Here is a 7,307-nt window from a genome sequence, read left to right on the forward strand (position 1 = left end):
GAGCAGCATTTCGTTTCTCTCCCCTCGCCGCTAATCGTTTAGGCTCCGAGCAGCGCCCCAGCACCTCCCGCTCACTCCCCTCGCCCGCCGTGGGGCACCCAGCCCCGCCGCTCCCTCCGCTGACGCTCAGACTTCAAAAACCGGCGGCTCCGCGTTCGCCACCCCCGGGTCCCGCCTCGGGACGCGCCGGGCGGGCCGGGCACCGGCGGCGGCTCCTACCTCCGCGCAGCGCCCCGCACGCGCCCACGCCGAGCGCCGCGCGCCCCGCGCCGCCGCCGGCCCTTAAGAGCGCGCGGGCGGAGGCGGGGCGAGGCGCCGCGGGGCCCGCGGGCCGGCACCGCCGCGGGGCGCCGCTATGGGCCGCCCCGCCCCGCGCCCCGGCCCGGCCGCCTCACCTCGGCTCCGCGGAGAGCGCAGCGCGGGGCTCCCGCCGCCGCCTCCCGGGCTGCCGCCGCCGCCGCCTCTCCGCCCGCCTCTCTCCTTCGCTCCCCGCCCCGCTCCGGGACCGGCCGCCCCTGGGCTCAGCCTCGCCCCCGCAGCGAGCGGCGGGGGACGGAGGCAGCGCGGGCGCGGAGCGGCGCGGCCCGCCGCGCTGGGAGGGGCTGCCCGGTCCGCGGTGCCGCCCTCGCCCCTCGCAGCGCTGCGGGCGCCGTCACCTCACGGCCCAGGAAGCACCAGGAACCCCTCGGCTCTAAGAAGGAGGGAGAACTTTTTAATAAATTTATTACCCAGGCGCAGCCGTGGTTTGCACTGCTCCCACCTCGGGGAGGCAGGTGGTTCAAAAGGGAGGCTCAGAGTGACGCTACAAGTTTCACTTGCCTCCCTGCTTGTAGCACTGCTTCAACGTGCTTCAGCCCCAACGTGGTGGCACAGGCCACTCGGGTCCCTCAGCAGTACCTCCCGTCACACGCAGGGACAACTAAAAGCACTGTGTAATCTCCTTCTTCCTGAAAACGCCACATTTGGCATTTATTTTGCCAAAGCAAACTGTTCTGGAACAGAGTAGAATGAAATTCTCTTTCAATTTGGTGTGATTGTGACTATAAATTCGCACACTTCTTTAAGACTACAATCAAAAATCAAAAAAAAAATCTCCAAATAAATTATTGCCCAGGAAAGTTAGTTGATTTTAAGTTTCCTCTTTCGGAAGTAAATTGAGATGGAGATTTCTGACTACAAGCTTGTGCCGTACCTTTTTCCTAGCAGGATTTTTTCACTTACCTCCTTGCTGAAGTGGAGACATTTCTGTTCGAAAGGATGAGGCAAAGTTGCTACTACTTCACAACCCTCTAGTTTGTGCAGAGGTTAAATGGCTATCTTCAAGCAGACCAAGCCAAATTTCTGCTAACATTTTCATTTCTGAAAGCATGCTGTCTTATGCAAAATAAGGTAATTACTGAAGGAATGGGAAAACAATTAAGAGAAGGGTAACTGAACCAAAGTCTGCTGCAGAAGGCAGACTCTCAACATTACAGTGCTATCTGTACTCCAAAAATCTATTTTATTAACAAACAGCAGGATATTTTATATCTCTATGTGTATAATTCCCCAGCTGCTGTAAGTTAGGTGTTGGACACTGGAGCTTTTTGCTTGGTGAATTCAATACTGTCAAGATCATTCTTCCATTAAAGAGGATAAACCTAGTAATAATCAAGCGAAGAACTGAAAATCCTGAAGACATGTTTCAGTGTACTTGGAAAAATAGAGTTAAGAGTAAGGAAGGAAAACACAGACTGTAGAGTATATCCAGAGAAAAGCCTTGGTCTGCTGAAAGGAGGGAGAGTAAAGCTTCAATTAATGCAGAGATGGGAAAAGGAGAACAAGAATTAGCAAAATAAGTATATAAACTACCAACAGCCTTCTCAGACAGCAGGTTTAGTAAGTGCTCCTCCACACACCGTAGTTCTGTGCTGTCAGCTTCAAAGAAGCAGGCAAGTTAGGCATTGGTGTGAGCAGGGCAGATATGTCTGCAGCTCAGCTGTGTAGACATTTGTGTACTGCTGGTATGAGAAAAGCTAAAATAATAGTTCCTATGGACTGAGGTGGTTTTGTGAGGTTGTGCTTAGGTAGGATGTTGACGTTGGAAGGTTAGGAGGGAGCGAAAACTGGCCATAGCGGGACTAGGCTGTTCATACTGGTTGAGCTTTTTCTATTTCCCATTAGTACTCAAAGCAAAAACAGGAGAAGGAGTGACCAAAAAGCTCACATCACGGTCATTGCTGTGGGCCTTACTGGAAGCTCCTGCGTTGCAAGGGGGAACAGTCCCCCCTGGCGCTGCAGTACTGAGGCAGGGCTCAGAGAGCTCAGAGGAAGGGCAAATCTCCTCTTCCTCATGCAGCAGCTCTTTAGTGTAGTCAAGATTTTGCCAACCAGCCAGCATGAAACCAGGTTTGACAGACGCTCTTATCCAAGTGAGAAGAAAAGGTCTAGGTGCAAGAGTCAAACAGGGATGAGTCTTAGAGTCTCACTATTGCTCTGGCTGTTCAAAAGCCACAGAAGACTGAAGCGCAGCTCAGCCTTGCCATTGGCTTTGTTCACTATGACTTCAGCATTTCTGAATGTGTTTTGGAGTCTGTGTTTGTTTGTTATAAAACCTTGGACTCCTGAAAATATAAGACATTTCAGGACTCATGAAGATATTTCTTCCTATCATTACTATTTCTTCTTGCCCAAAGTTTCAAGGTGAAAGAAGAAACTAGCATTTCCTGTTCATGTTCAGTGACTTTCAATAAAGACAGTCTTAAAACAGCAGTATAACATATAGGCAGAGGTAAAAAGACATTTTGCATGCACTTAGATAATCATGAGGCACCTCTTGGTTATCAAACTCTGAACGCTAGGAAAAAAAAGGTAAAGAGCTGTTTTTTGGATGAAGAACCATATTGCTGGTTGGCAAGTGAAGTGTACAGTGATCAGGCCCTCAAAATCTCTTGTTACAAATCCAGACACATACTCAAGCCTTGTACTAATTTTTCCCTAAAGACCAGACAAATTAGCTGTAAATAAACAGGTAGACATACCTCTTCCTTTGTATCTTCTTTCTTAAATTTTTGATGCAACTTTAAATTGTGATTACTATATGCTTTGATTTCATTATTGACAGTTCTTCCTGCAAAACTCCAGGAATCTTTTTTTTTCCCCTTGTATATGATACAAATGTCATCTTTCAAACTAATCACATTCGTGAAATATCAACGACACCAAGTCTTTATTTTTAGGAGACAAAAGTAATAAATTAGATCATGATAAATGGAAATTAATAAAACAGGATCAGATTTGGGACTCCTCAATCAAATGAAACTGTCAGTGAAAATCCCTCAGTAAAATGTCACATTGTTTGGCCCATAATCGTTTGAGATGGAAACAACTTCTGAGGTCACAGACATTGACAGCAAAACATGTAGCACCATTTTCATGGAAAGTTCAGTTTACCAAGTTCTTCTAAATCAGCAATCCTTCAGGACTCCCATTTTCTGCCACTTCCATAAAGCAACTTCTATCAAGCTGCTATATTATTTCTACCCAACTCCACAAGATAAATGAGAAATTCTAAAAAAAAAGGCAAACATTCACATGAAGGGTTTGTATAGAAAGGAAGGTTTTGAGTAGGGGGATATAGATAAGGCAATATTGTGCATCTTTTTTGATTTACAGATGCTGTTCTATATACAGAACTAATGGCTCAAGAGTCAAAGTCTTGCCCTGTTCTAAAGCTAGCAGTAGGCAGCCAATAGAAACATGAAGGTGGAAGAAACATGAAGGTGGAAGTTCCAGTTCTGGAAGTCTAAGAATTTATCTGATTCATTGTTTTAAAAAGCCAGCCACAATTCTTGTATTATTTGTAGTAATATTTATTATTCTCTTTATTAGAAAATGAAAAATAATTTATGTGTCTTTTTGGGGGGAGAGGACCTTAATTGGGCCTTACACCAGATTTTCAGACACAGAGGGTTTTGTTTTTTTTTTTTAAATCATATATAAATGAAGGACAATTCACAATATCAAATCACGAAACAGTTAAGGTAGATCAAGGACTGATTAGGAATTACCTCATTACACCTCGTGTGTGGAAAATGTAGGCAGGAAATAAAGCCAGTAGTGTGGAAGATGATTAGGTACCTAGTATAAGTGCATAATAAAGGATATCACCTTAAACACCTTAAATATTTAAAGACTCATATACATTTAACAAATAAATAAAGCTTCTTGAGTAGTATGTAGCTATTATATCCCCTTTCAAAATCAGGTGTAATTTGTGAATTGCGTACTGACTCAATAGTGTTAAACAAAACTATATGTTTCAGCTCAAATTAGAAAAGAGACATTTTGTAAGAACATGTTATTTGTTGGGCACTGTCATATTGACATACTGTTTAGACTGTGTAGATACAAGAAATATATAATAGAAGTTGCAATCTCTTCAAAGATCTTACAGCAGGTCTCATGATCCTAGGTTTGCTTGATATCTGAGGAAGGTGGATAAAATAAACACACCTAATAACCTGACATGTTCAATACTAATTTCAGAATACGTATAAAACACTTCCATTAAGAAAAGTATGGTTCAGCAGAATGCACTAAATAGTTCATTCATGGCTATGTCATTCAGATAATACATAGGCCACTGTGACCTTTATGCTTCACTATCAAGTACTTAATAAAGCAGCCACAAATTCTGGCATATTGCCTGAATTGGGACACTGGCCAATGCAGTTAAAGGAGGAAATTCCTAGGTAGTTAAATATAAATTAATGGTGTTCTGTAACAAGCCCTAAATCAGTTCAGGAGGTTAAAAGCACCAACATAAATAGGCACTCACTATCAGTGTGGAATAAAAACAAGAAAGGTCATCAGGAATTTTAACAACAAACATAACATCACTCTGCTGAGATTTCCACCTGCTGATATCTGAACAGGGACTGTTTGCTCTTACTGGAAGTACAACCACGGATAATGCTGTTTTGTTTTCTAAACATCCCTATCAGCAAGGAAGTTCAATTCTTTTCTTCTTGATAATGAGAAACGTCTCCTGGAAATGAGGTTAGAGTTGCAGTAGATAGAGCAAAGGGGAAGCATTCTCTGGTGAAATTTGAAATTGGGGGACACAGAAGATAACAGGGAGTGTTCACTACAATTTGGGACATTCTTATTTTTGTGGTGTTTCTTCTCATCAGGCAAAGCAAAGACAGGTTTTCTGTCTTAATGTAGATCTTGATCCTGTCACATTAAGACTCCAAGAAGTCATTCCCTTAGCGCAAGAATTTGCCCATCGGTTGGTTGATAGGCCCATTGATACCAGCTAAAGCAGCAGATTGTTTCTGAGATACCAGCAGGCCTGCAAAGCAATTGATTGATGAGCAGACCAAAATCATGAGCTAAGTTTCTGAAACGGATGAACTTGACCTAGTCATTACAGTTAAGCCATGTTAACGCATGAGGAAAGAGCTCAAGCATCCGTCATCCAGCTATCCAACATTCGCACAAGACTTCAAGTGGAAAACAATGACTAAACACAGAAGTTTCCAGTCTAAGCCAGGAAATTTGCAGTATGCCAGGATATGCAATACTAAAAAACAAATTAATTCTTGACTATCTTACTCACATTTGTTCTTAGAAATGTTTGTGTAAACATAAAAATGAAGGTGGTAGTTATTGGTCAGATGATTCACTAACAGATCATGCCAACAAAGGGTAAATACTAAAAGTGCCTACTGAAACCTTTCATTACATCAGTTTGTTGATTTGTATTTTTTATTACTTAGAGGTATTTTCTTCTTATTCACATAGTGTTGCTCTAAAATGGTTTGGTTACTACAAACGGTGCCTAGCAGAGTTATAAATGAAAGAATGGGAGGATAATAATTCCCCATTTTCTTCTTGCATACCTTCTGTAGCCAATATTTTCTTGGTACTTGACTGTCTTCTCTTATGTCCCTAAAGGATCTATGTGAGAGATGACTTAAATCCTTCTGAGTAGTTTGACTCCTCGTTCTGTGCAGTTATACCCATTGTTCTGTACAAACCTTCACCTTAAAAAGGAGGCAAGATGGACAGAATTAAAAGAAAAAGTGATTATGTAGCAGATATGTCTCTGAAATGTCTTTTAACTCCTTTTTAAAAATTGGCTACAAGATAATCTGAGGGTGTTCTTCCTATCTATGAATTTATAAATATCCCCATCAGGAATTTCTAGGAAGCTTTGTGTTGCAATTCTCTGACCATTTGGCTGCCTGTAATCAATAGTAGTGCAGGTAATCAGTCCAACAGGACACTTCAAAAATTATAGCTAAGGGACATCTCCTTTACAATCCATTATTTTCACTTCCATAGACCCAAATCCTTAAATGGGAAGGGAATACACATGTCACTGTTACTGATGTGCATTTTGCCCACTCTGACTGGGGTAATTTGTCATAAGTGGGTTTAGTTTAATCAAGACTGGGAGTACTGTTCTACCCATAACAATAACAGTATAATTTGCCTTTGTTCATTTTAAATATGTTGGACAAAATGTACTCCCTTATGACTCACCTCTCTAATATTCTGACACATAAGAACAAACAATCTGCAAAATGATATTAAATGCTGTGCCATATTAACTACTTTTCTTCCTTTTCCAAAATGGAAACAAAACAAAACCAAATCAGAAGAAATCCTTCATCAAGTATTCTTTTCAATCATTCTGCTCAGGTCAAATTAAATAAAGAAATCATTTCCTTCAAATTGTCCTAACCTATTATAGTTATGACATGTGACATAATTGCCAAAATAAGTCCATTGCACAAATAAATCTCATTAGGGTATGCCTGCAGTATGCCCTCCACTTGTGTGGTATTACTTGGTTTCTTTGCATGTACAGTTGTTCAAGGATTTAATATGTGGCCTTTTGATAGATTCAACACTTTTACAGGATATTTTGAAAATAAAGTGTCATATTGTTTGCAAACAGAATTTCAAACATATAATCCTCTTAAAGTCAGTGACCTGTAGAGACCATTCCAGTTCTAATCGTCATGCCATACTAGCTCACCAGTCAGTTTCTACCGTCAACCAACAGGCAGAGAACTATTTTTCCAGACTTTATCAGTTTCCCAAACCTTAGTCTTAATATTTTATATTTGCTCAAAATTTCTCTAAGTATTTTTTACAGAATCAAACCACCAAGCAAACATTAAAACTATTAGTTGTGACCAGTTGTTTTAAAGAGACCTTATTTAGTCCCCCTTTTAATAGTGTAATTCTGAACCTCTTTGTTTGGGAAATGTGGCCTATGTGTTACTTTTAATTGTGGCTCAAAAGAAGAGTGA

This window comes from Tinamus guttatus, unplaced genomic scaffold (genome assembly GCF_059628265.1).
Source record: "Tinamus guttatus ecotype Peru unplaced genomic scaffold, ASM5962826v1 Tinamus_guttatus_pri_ptg000242l, whole genome shotgun sequence".
Lineage (NCBI taxonomy): Eukaryota > Metazoa > Chordata > Aves > Tinamiformes > Tinamidae > Tinamus > Tinamus guttatus.